The 11,868-nt window shown below is 41.7% G+C and overlaps 1 protein-coding gene across 1 annotated transcript in view; it reads left to right on the top strand.

Moving 5' to 3' along the window:
- The first annotated feature begins 213 nt into the window (after positions 1-213).
- The window catches only part of LOC131365745 (cadherin-4-like), a 180,733-nt gene continuing 169,078 nt past the window's right edge, over positions 214-11,868 (top strand). The window contains exon 1 of the mRNA XM_058409545.1: positions 214-444. The gene's annotated coding sequence lies outside the window, so the exon portion shown is untranslated. The remainder of the gene's footprint in view (positions 445-11,868) is intronic.

The raw sequence follows: 11,868 nt of genomic DNA, 5'->3' as shown, positions 1-11,868 counted from the left end.
GATATTGAGTTGTAAAGGGAGTAAGGTTAGGGAATACTGTTGGGAATGAGGTAAGAGTTTAGAACTTGAGGGAGTATGGTGAAGGGAGGACTGTTGGGAAAGGTCTTGAGTAATATTTGGATAGAGAATGTTAGTGGAAGATAATGAGGGGAGGTTATGATAAGAGAAGAGGGAGGACAGTAAAGGAGGATGCCTAAGAGCTATCATAATGTAGAATTTTAAGTAGGAAAGGTCTTAAAGAGAGTTTGAGAAAGGACATTGAGGGAAAGTGAACAGGGATAATTGTTGAGGAGGATGGTATAGGAGGATCATTATGGAGGATTGTACATGACAGTCTTTAGGATGGATGATAAAGGAACGTGGACTGTAAAAGAGAATCGTGAGCCATCATTTTGGGGGAGGATCTTAAGAGTTGATGGTGAAGGTCAATCACTACAGATGATGGTAAGATAATAACCAATGATTGCATTGACGATCTTTTGAGTTAATAGTGAAGGAGCATCACTAGGGTTGGGAGAGAAGGAAAATTTTAAGGGAGGATTGTCAGGGGAGGATCTTTAGGGCTGAGGCTAAAGGAGGGACATTAGAGTGGGCTGACAAGAAGAATCATAAGTGAGGAAGCAAGAGAAGATCGTCAGGAAGGATTTTTTAAAAAAGGTAAAGAAGGATCGTTAGAAAAGATGGTGAAGGAGTATTGTTTAGGTGGTAAGGGGGGATGCTTGTGGTAGATAGTTAAGGAAAATTATCTAGAAGGGCTTTTGGAGGGTAGTGGGAGAAGATCATCAGGAAGAAATGTACGGGAGGATCTTTGTGGTTGATAGTGAAAGTATATCATTAGAGTAAAGGGTGATTGAGAATGGTTAAGGTGGGTGTGAAGGAATATCATCAGGAAGGAATGTAAAGGAGGATCTTTCAGGTTAATGGTAAAGGGGATCATAAGTGAAGAAGCAACAAAAAATATTTGGGGTTGGTGGTAAAGGAAGACCATTAGGGTGGGTAGTGAGGGAGGTTCATCAGTTACCAAGCAAGGGAAGTTCATAAAGGAAGATTATTTTAGATAATAGTGAAGGAAGATCATTAAGATAGATAGTGACTGATAATTAGGAGATTGTAAAAAGGGGGATCATTTTGGTTGTTGAGGGAGGATTGTTTGGTTGGTGAAGATGGATTTTTATGGTACTGTAGATTGTAAAGAAGGATTGCTTAGTTAGTGAGAAAGGATCTTTAGGGTATATGGTGCAGGAGGACTGTTTGGGTAGGGGGAGGATTTTTAGGGTAGATGGTAAAGGAGGATTGTCTGGGTAGAGAAAGGATCTTTAGGGTAGATGGTAAAGAGGGATTTTCTGGGTGGTGAGGTAGGATCTTTGGGGTAAATGGTAAAGGAGGATTGTGTGGGTAGGAGGGAGGATCTTTAGGGTAGATGGTAAAAGAGGACCTTTAAGGTAGATAGTAAAGGAGGATTGTGTGGGTAGAAGGGAGGATCTTTAGGGTAGATGGTAAAGAAGGATTGTTTGGGTGGTGAGGTAGGATCTTTATGGTAAATGCTAAAGGAGGATTGTGTGGGTAGTGAGGGAGGATCTTTAATAAGAGATGATGGAGGGGAGATATTACAGCTTGCAGCTTGTTAGGTAGGATATTTTTTAGGATTTGTGCTATTACTGTATTATCAGGATGGATGGTGTGGCTCCTAAAAAATTCACTGAAGAGCTCTGCCACATTTATATGCAATGGCAGAAAAAGAGACACTTAATTCTCCATAACATCAAAGAAATGCTGACCAGCAGTGAACAGAAAGACACAGTGCATGCAGCATGTCATAGCAAAACTTGCATATGGCCACATATGAATAGAGAGGGTGGTAAAGAAGGATGGTGAGGGGAAAAACGATTAGGGCTGAAAGTGAAGGATTGTCATCAGGGAGGATTGTTGGGGCGGCCCTTTAGGGTAGGTGGATGATGGAGGATCATTGCATGAATGGTGAAGGAAGATCATCAGGACAGGATGCTACAAAGGACTGTGAGGAAGGATCATCAGGGGGTGTCTTTAGGGTTGATGATGAGATAGGGCTGCTATGGTAGAGAAGAAGGATCATCAGGGGGGATTGTTAGGCTGAATCTTTAGGGTTGCTGGTGAAGGAGAATCATTAGGGAGGATAGTGATAGATGAGTGGGCATCGAGAGTCAAAGCTCACTTATACCAGCGTGCTAATGGATAGCAGCCCACAGCAGACCACTTACAGCCTCTTAACATCCTAAAATTTCAAGCTGTTTTTCCTCTCATCTTCCTAAAACCCATGTATCGCTTGATTTATTTTGATTATTTATTTATTTATTTTGTTTGTTTATTTTATTCCCTAATTAAATTGACTGGTTAAGTGGCATTTGCAGCATTTTGAGTTTTTAGAGTGACTTCGCACTGACCTTTTTCTCATTAGCTGTACAGCATTAGCTAATGGACAATCTCATTCCCCATTCTCATTGAGATGGGAAGTTGTTTTGATGGAAAAAAAAACCACACACACACCTGAGTGTTTACTCTTCATCTGAAGCGATTTTATCAGTAAGTAAAAGGTGGATGCTATTAAACCTTGAAACTTTGCATTGAAAGCAAAGTTTTGAAATGTCAAATGTGAATTGTAAATATTCAACCCTTCGGTTTTAACCTTTTTAAAAGTTACATGATAGGCTACTGTCTGAAGTGTGTGTGTGTGTGTGTGTGTGTGTTTCCTGTCCTTCTCTAAGGGAATTAGTGGTTTTATCTGTTATTCAGAGGTCATATCTGATCCTCTGACTCTTCTTTCCCTGGAGAGCGTAGTTAAGCACTCATCCTGTCAATTAATCCGACTGAGAATCGATTCATCACTACAGCCATTCATTGATCGTGCGACTCATTAATACGCTTTGTAAAGGCTCCGGGTGTTTAACCACACTCGTTAAGCTTTCCAATCTGACAAATTCACACTCTTGTCCTTTCTCTCTCTCTCTCTCTCTCTCTCTCTATTAACCAATAGTCACACTCTCACTATAATGTTCCACAGGGGTGGAGCAAAAAAAAAAAAAATCAGGTGATAAGAGGCAGCCCTGGTGTGATGCGGTCTAAAGCTAGCTAGAAGGGACAGCCTTGATCTTTTCCTATTGGCTTGTTCATTTACATAATTTACATCAAATCGGAGCTAAAGCCTCCCGGTGGATCAGCAGCAGGATCACGCACTCTCATTTCCAAGACAAGGATTTGATTCCCAGGCAGGGTGCTAACCCAGCCACTGAAGAGTTAACTCTCAGTGTAGGTCCCAAGCCCGGATTCAATGAAGCAGTTGCATCAGGAAAGGCATCCGGTGTAAAAACCTGTGCCAAATCGAAACGTACAGACTAAATGATCCACTGTGGTGACCCTGAACAGGGGGCAGCCGAAAAAACACCAACAACAAATCAGAGCTAAGTGAAATCACTGGCTACTGGAAGAGAATCCCGGTTTTGTCTTCCCGCATTCACTCCCATTCAATTCAATTGGCTTTGTTACCAGACTCATTTTATTCACGGTCAGACTGATTGTTCTGTAACTCCCTTTTTTCCCTTTCATCCATCCCTAATCCTAATCTCTAAACTAACCTTAACCCTAAACCCTAACCCTTAACCTAACCCCTAACTCTAAACATTTCTTTTTCCTTTTAATCCTATTTCTGAACTGCAGTCAATTTGTCTCTCTCTTATCTACCTCATCGCTTTTTTTCCCTATCAATAAGCCTTTCTCTCTCTCTTTGTCAATTTATTTGTCCACTTTCCTTTTTTCCATCTCTCACAGTTGCTGTTTTCTTCCCACTTTCTCGCCTTACTTTTCAGTTTGCTTTTCTCTGATCCTCTCTCTCCCTCTCTCCGTATATTTACCTCATTATCCTTGCTACGTCTATTTGCGTCATTATCTCTTTTATCTTTTATCTCTCGTCATCTGTCTCTTTACTCTTTTCCCTCCCTCTCTCTATCCCTTTTTATTTTCTCCATATTTCACTGTTTCTTTCTCTTTTCCTCTTTTCTAGTTTCTACCAGTCTCTCTCACTCCCTTTTTGCTGTATCTTTATATACTTAATTATCTTATCTAAATATTTTTTTTCCCTTTTTTTGTCTCTCTCTGGTCTATCACTCTTGTCTATTTTTTTCCATCCTTCTGTCTCTCTCTCTCTCTCTCTCTCTCTCTCTCTCACTGTAATTATCTGTCTTAATCTTTTTTCTTCTGTCAAACCAGTTCTCTTTTTCTGTTTTATTCTCACTATCTTTATCATATTTAGCTGACAATTTTGTCTGTCCATTTCTCGATCTTTTTTCTTGTTAAATATTTTTGCTACTTACTCCCACTCTGCTTCTGTATCTTTCTCTCTCTCTCTCTCTCTCTCTCTCTCTCTCTCTCTCTCTATCTATCTTTTTTTCCCACGCTGAAGTTCTCTATCCTTCTTTTTCTTTCTTTATTAATTCACTGTCACTCCACTGTTGTGGTGGTTACCATCTGTCATCTGTCTATCTATCATTCTATCATTTAGTCTGTTGAAGTCTGTTTATTTCTAATTCAGTTCCCCACAGATTTATCAGTGGCATTTGCAAAAAAAGTTGTTTTTGTGATGTGTGATTGAATATTAAACATATTAAATATATTTATTCTCTCTCTCTCTCTCTCTCTCTCTCTCTCTCTTTCCCTCTCTCTCTCTTCACCCGTCACATTCTCCTTATCATCCGAACCCACAAACACACTTCATTGATCAAATATGGCAACATGGCTTCAGATCTGCAGACATCAGAGGCTCTAACTAATGACAGCTCGATTTCTGAAGACTTATCTTGTAGAATGTTTTTTCTCCCCATATTTTTGACGGGAAGTAATAGAAATGTGGAAGAAAGTAAAAAAAAAAAAGAAGTAAACAGTTTATTATTATTATTGCATGAGAGAAGTTTGCGTGATGGACGTGAGGGACGCCACTGTGCTTTATGTAGAGTTTCTGTTGTCCACAAGGGATTGACACTTGTTTACTATCGATGACATTTTACACACACACACACACACCACTTTGTTTTTTTATCTTCCTTACAGTCCACTTGGAACTTTCCCTTAAAGTGTTTGCCAACTTAGTGACTTTGTTGCTAGAGTTTTCTTAGCAACTTTATTTCAAATTTAGTGAGCGTTTGATCAGATGTTAGCGACTGTCCTGATTATGTAAGCTAAGAGAACGTGTTTGCTCATTTCTCCACCAGTGTATAAAGTCAGACTGAGTTGCACTAGAGCAAGCTGATGTCCCAATGAGCAATCACAACGTTTCAATGATCTCTGATCAGCCTTTTCCCCAACAACTAATCACTGATTAGGTTTGTTCCCAATTACCATTCACTGATCATTGCTCTAAAGGACTAATCTATTATCTCCATTCCTAACAATTAAACACTGATTAGTTTTGTTCCCAATTACTTTCCACTGATCACCACTGGTCCTAACAACCAAGCGCTGATCAGCACCAAGCAAACAATCACTGATCACCATTGTTCCCTGTGACCAATCACTGATCACTATTGTTCCCTGTGACCAATCACTGATCACTATTGTTCCCATTGTTTAATCACTGATCACCATTGTTCCCATTGGCCAATTACTGATCACCATTGTTCCCATTGGCCAATCACTAATCATCAAAATTCCCCAAGATCAATCACTGATCAGCAGTGTTCCCAACAACCAGTCACTGATCACCAATGATCCCATTGACCAATCACTGATCACTATTGCTCCCATTGGTCAACCACTAATCACCACAATTCCCCAAGATAAATCACTGATAACCATTGTTCCCAATAATCAATCACTAATCACTATTGCTACCATTCCAATCACTGATCACCAATGTTTCCAATGGCAAATCACTGATCACGAATGTTCCAATTGACCAATCACTAATCACCATAATTCCCCATGATCACTCACTGATCACCATTGCTCAAGAAACCAATTACCAAGAAACCAATCATCGATCATAATTGCTCCCATTGACCAATTACTGATCACTATTGTTATACCAAACTATACCTTAAATTTCATTTTAAATGTCTTCAGAAAATTCTCTCTCTATGTAACAAGTTGTAATATGCAAATGTCCTCATCTTTGACCTCATCTGCTGACTTCTAGCCACTTTTTCAGTCACTTCTCCACCAGACGGAGTTGGCTACACTGTTCCCTTTCTGTCCCAGAACAATATTTGCAGAAAATAGAAAGGTTGCTGGTTTCTTTTACCGGAACGCTGGGAGAGCATTTGGCCGTGTTAATTCATGCACACATTCACAGATGTGCATATTCATGCCGAAGGAAGGCAGCGAGAGAAGACTTTCCCCTCCACCAAGCCGACAGTCACGCCAATTAAACAAACGTCTCGCTTCTGCAGTCTTTCCCTCTTCCTCCTGGAATGCTAAAAAAACTTGCAAAAGTGTCGCCACGGAAACGGCAGATGGGTAGATGGGTCTTCATTCTTCCACAAAAGTAGAAGAAGGAGGAGAAGAAAAAGAAAAAACAACAAAGTGGCAAGGTTTCTGTGGGGAAAAGCATCTTCCCATCTCCAAACTGAGAAGAAACGTTTGTTTGTTTGTTTGTTTGTTTGTCTTCTTTCTCATCTTCTCATGCTAATCTGTGAGAAATCAACGGAGATGAAGCTGCAGTCAGAAAAGAAAAAACAACAGTGGAAAAACTAACAAGAGAAATGGAAATATTCCAAAATGGAAATACTAGCAACTGGACATCTGTCGTTTATAGACATATATATATATATATATATATATATATATATGTCTTCCAAACAAAGACAAAATACTAATGCAACTTTTTTGTAAGCCATTAGCATTTCGATAACCTCCTAACCCATTTCTAATGATCCTCCTTAATATGTTTGTTTCTTTGTTTCATGCTAATCAGTGAGAAAAAAATGCTAATGTTACACATTCATAACAAATACCAACTAGCGCAAAAAGTAATAGAAAATTGACGCTGCGCTAACCCGTTCCTGAAAATTTCAGATTAGGCCCGGGCACACGATCGTTTCTGAGAGAATCACTCCAATTCTTCTTTCTTCTCGGCTATTCGAGGCCTCGCTATTTCTATCTCTGAGCACATCTTTTAGCCTAACAGCACACACCATTTGATGATAAACCTCCCCCACTGTCTAACACCACACTCCCAACATGTTTGCACAGCGAGATGGATGTTGACCTTCAGCGCTGGATCAGAGTCAGATTTCTTCTCCAAACTTCAAATCGTCGAAAGCTAAACAGAGAAAAAGTGCTGGCTGGAGGCCGCGCTGTACAAGGCGAGTGCTTCTTTGATGAAAATGATGAAATACCGCCGAGCCAAGAGGGTCAGTTAGATCTGAAACAAGCTTCACCCTGATCCTTTGCCAGTTGTATAAATATACAAAATTTGCCCGTGTTCTTGGTTTGGATAAACACTGCAGAGGAACAGGAACAATAGAGCGAGAGAGCAAAGTGCCTTCGCTTCTTCATTGCCTGCAGCCATAATTGATTCTACTACCGTGGACGTTTATGTTCACCCAGAGAGACAGAGACGGAGGAGTGGAGCGACAGCCAAGGTAAACACTCTCGCAACACACAGAGAAAGAAGGAAAGAAAGAGAAAAAGAGGCGAGCGCCAGACTAAACACAGCCACCCGGTGAGGTTCACCGACCCGCTCCAATGAGCTACTGTACTCCAGGGGAACTTTGACCTCCAAATAAAGGGATGCGTTACTGGAACTCCAAAGACACGGCATAAGGAGGAGAACTCACAGCCAACATTTTGAATGCCGTGGGTGAAAAGTTTACAGAGTACAAAACAGATGTCAGTCAAAGAGAAGAGATGGCTGAAGGCGTTTTGGTAATTCTTTTACAAACCGGGTCGGCGTTTCCCGCCCACGTCTGTCCTCTGTCCATACAGTTCGCCCACTCGCACTTTGCTGTGTTCTGTTTCTGGTTCCACCATATTTATTTGTTTAAATGAGAGGTGCCTGGTGCTAGGCCGCAATCGACACCGATGTCAATACACGTCAATCAAGAAGGAATTTAAAGCGCGGTCACGGGATAGCTTCAAACCGCTAAAGCCTCGTCTTTCTCCAGTAGTTCACTCCGGCTTGTTCTGGCTTTTATCTTGTATTCGGCTTACTATTACAGAGGTTCTCTAGGCTTTTGCAGACAGGGAATGCACCTTCTTCTTCTGAAATGGATTTGCTCAGTACTGATTGAGTTGTTGAGTTTACTATTCAAACACCAGGCTAGTTATTTAAGCAATAATACTTAGGAACTATTAAGAGACATCCATCCATTGATCACATCACTCATCCTACTGGGAAGATCACAAGGAACCTAGATCCTATCCCAAGAGACTTGGGCTACAAGGCAGGGGACACGCTGGACATTGCAGGGCACAATTACACACTGCACATAATTTACATGTCTTTGGACTGGGGAAGAAACTGGAGAACCCTAAGTAGAACCCTTAGGAAAACCCCTGAGGCACAGAACATGCAGACATGGCAGAATCGTCAGACTTTAGCTTATGGAAAAATTGTTGAAATTGAACTCCAGTTTTTGTGTTTAAGTATATTGTTTAATAAGTAACAACAAAGTTTACTTCATAAATTGAATCAAAACATAAAAAAGCAAAACACCGACACAAAACACATCTGATGCTCATTCTTTCTTCTTCATTTTCTAGACGTAGATGTAAAAATCTTGCTGTATTTTTTTGCGCCTCCATCCTTCTCCAACCACCTTGAGAACGCACACAAAGTCATAATTCCGACTTCCCAGAAAGCATAGTAACTAGCAAACAGCTAGCATTCATGGATAACCCAACAATGAGACGTAGCAGGTGAAACGAAACCATTTGGCAACATCAACTTGCATTTCAGCTAGACTCTCAGGCTCGAAAGGATTATTGGAAGCTAATTCCTTCCAGAAATTAGCATTTAACCATCAATAATTTATGCTACTTCTTTTTCACCATTAAGCCATCAGACAAGCTAGATAGATTCTCTGAAAAATTATGAGAAGAACTTGAGCCAAAAAGCTCATTAGCACGGGCTAACCGCGCTCCAAAATGCTGATGATGGACTAGCTTTGATGTAAAGGACCACAGAAGCACAGCCGGAAAAAGTAGAGAAATTCTTTTACTCAAGTAAAAGTGCAATTACTCTTGTAAATAAATCCACCAGTCGAGGCTGAAATGAATATTTTCAAAGCAATTTTCAAAATAAGCGTGAAAGAAAACGCGAAAGAAGGATTCCTGAGAGAAAAAGACTGATGGTAAGTTTGTGTCTGATCTGTGGAGTGTGGGAAAACATGAGCTAATGCTAATAACTAGACATAGCTTTAGCCCTAATCTCTCAAAAGTCAGCTTGCATGATAATCACTCCGGCCACACGGACTAGCGGAAATCTAATAGCTAGCTCCGCAAAGCTAACAGTTCAATGCGGTGTACAGAGCAGCGACTCAGACAGAGGCTCGACTCGGCTAGTTAGCGATCTTCCAGATGGATTAGCATGAAAGCTGAAGCTGCTCTGAGGTGAGAGATAAAGTGCCGCTGCATCGCTCTCTATAAGTAGAGATTATTTTTTTCTTGCTTGCTTGCTTTCTTTCTCCATCCTGCTCTATCCATTTCTTTCTTTCTTTCTTTCTTTCTTTCTTTCTTTCTTTATCCATCCTACTCTATCCACATTTTTCTCTTTCTTTCTTTCTTTCTCTGGGTGTCATTCCTCTGACTCCTCAGGCTGTGACACTAGACGAGCCAAAAATTACACAAACACACACACACACACACAGCACACACATGCACACACAGCACCAGGACATTGTGAGTGCAGTAGTAGCTGGTGTAGGACACAGTCTCCGGATGGTAAAAGTGTGAAGTAAAAGTGAGCTAATGAAAAGCGCTGAAAGATACTGAAGGTAACTGTAGAGCCGCGACGCTGTTCCGCTGACGGCCTGCGGTAATGTTTCACTGATCGTTTTTCCTTTCATTGGCTTCTCTGAGCGCACACGACCATCAGCTTTCCCACCAAGTCGTTATAGTTTGGTCCAGAACTGAGCCCATAAATGTCTCCTTCACTCTCTCTGATGCGATGCTGGCTCTCTCTCACACTCACACTCACACACCGACTCTCTGGAGCTTGCTGCATTTTCACCACAAGCCTGACAGATCTGTCTGAGGAGAGAGAGAGCGAGAGAGACAGAGAGACAGAAAAAGAGAGACATAGAAAGAGGAAGAATGAGGGGGAGAGAGAGACATAGAAAGAGAGAGAGAATGATGGGGAGAAACAGAAACAGAGACACATGGAAAGAGGGAAAATGAGGGAGAGAAACAGAAAAAGAAAGCAAGAGAATGAGGGAAAGAGAGAACGAAAGAAGGACAGAGAGAGAAATAGGAAGAGAGAGACAGAAAGCGAGACAGAGAAAGAATGAGGGAGAGAAAGAGTCAGAAGAGGGAGAATGAGCGAGAGAGACAGAAAAAGAATGACAGAGAATGAGGGAAAGAGAGAATGAAAGAGGAACAGAGAGAGAGAATTAGAAAGAGACAGGATGAGGGAAAGAGACAAAGAGAGAAAGAGAGAGTGGGAGAATACCACAACATAAAGAGGGAGACATTGACAAAGAGTGATAGAGAGACAGAGAGAGAGAAAGAGAGAGACACACAGAAGGAGAGAGAGAGAGAGAGAGAGAGAGAGTGATGAGAAGAGTATGTTTTTTTGGGGAGCTGGTGCCCAAACTGGTGCCCAACTGCTTCTCTTTTAAATTCCCACCTGAGTGAGGGAACCTGCGTCCATCCCCGATACTCAGGAGATCTCCACCGCTCCTCTGCGGCATCTGTTTGAGGGACGGATCTCTGAAACATCACAGCTGTTCCCTCAGGGACCGAGTAACTTTCAGAGAGAAATGACTAGGACTTGAGGAAGCGAGGGACTTTCAGACGACCTTTGTTTTTCCTCATTCTGCCACTCGAGCGTGTGAGATGAATGAACGGTTATAAATGGATGTTAGCGTCCAGGTGTGGGATTTGATGAAGGAGTTCATCCATCCCGTTTCCCCTGTCGCGAAGTGCTACACCTGAGATTTGTAGCGTTCTCTTTATTCCTGTGAACGGGAATAAAGCTACCTCGCCTTGGGGGCATCGCGCTTGTTTAGCGTTGGCGCTTCTGCGTCTATATTCCAGCTTTCATCAACGATATGCAAATGAGCCCGGGTGATAAATGAGGCCTTCCGAGTAATTTCTCGCCCAAATATGCGCATTCGCCTCACATCACAAACGCTCATGTTATAAACACACATAAAGGTGGGCTGTGTACCGAGAGCGCTACGCTACGTACGGGATGTCTACTTGGGCAGAAAAACAAAACAACACAACAAAAAAAAAACATTTTTCCATGAATATTAATGACAAAACCAGCCATATGTGAAAACAAGCTAATCACAAAGCGTTTCCCGAAACAGCGAGCGAACGCTAGCACCACTTTGAGGAACAAAGACAGATAAAGGGAAGAGAAATTGTGTGTGGGGGGGGGTGGAAAGAAGAGAGAAGATCAGAGAGAAGTCGCAGAGAACGGGGAAGAAAAAAAGAGAAAACGCCGTGGAGGTTATTTTCATGGCTCCCCAAGTCGAACGGCATCAAACGGAGAAAGATCCGGGGTGTCACTCACAGCTCGCGCTGGGAATCAGTCACGGAGCAGGGAGATTACGGAGAAAATATCTTCTGGAGATGAACTTCACCGAGGGGAGAAATCCAGCCAGGAGGGAGTGGGATTTACTCATCCTGTCCCCTGATGCACCCTCAGAAAGGAGGAAGATCATGCTCGCTTTTCTT

The sequence above is a fragment of the Hemibagrus wyckioides genome, linkage group LG15, assembly GCF_019097595.1.
Source record: "Hemibagrus wyckioides isolate EC202008001 linkage group LG15, SWU_Hwy_1.0, whole genome shotgun sequence".
Lineage (NCBI taxonomy): Eukaryota > Metazoa > Chordata > Actinopteri > Siluriformes > Bagridae > Hemibagrus > Hemibagrus wyckioides.
Note: the sequence above shows the minus strand (reverse complement) of the source record. Positions and strands in the feature narration are given on the sequence as shown.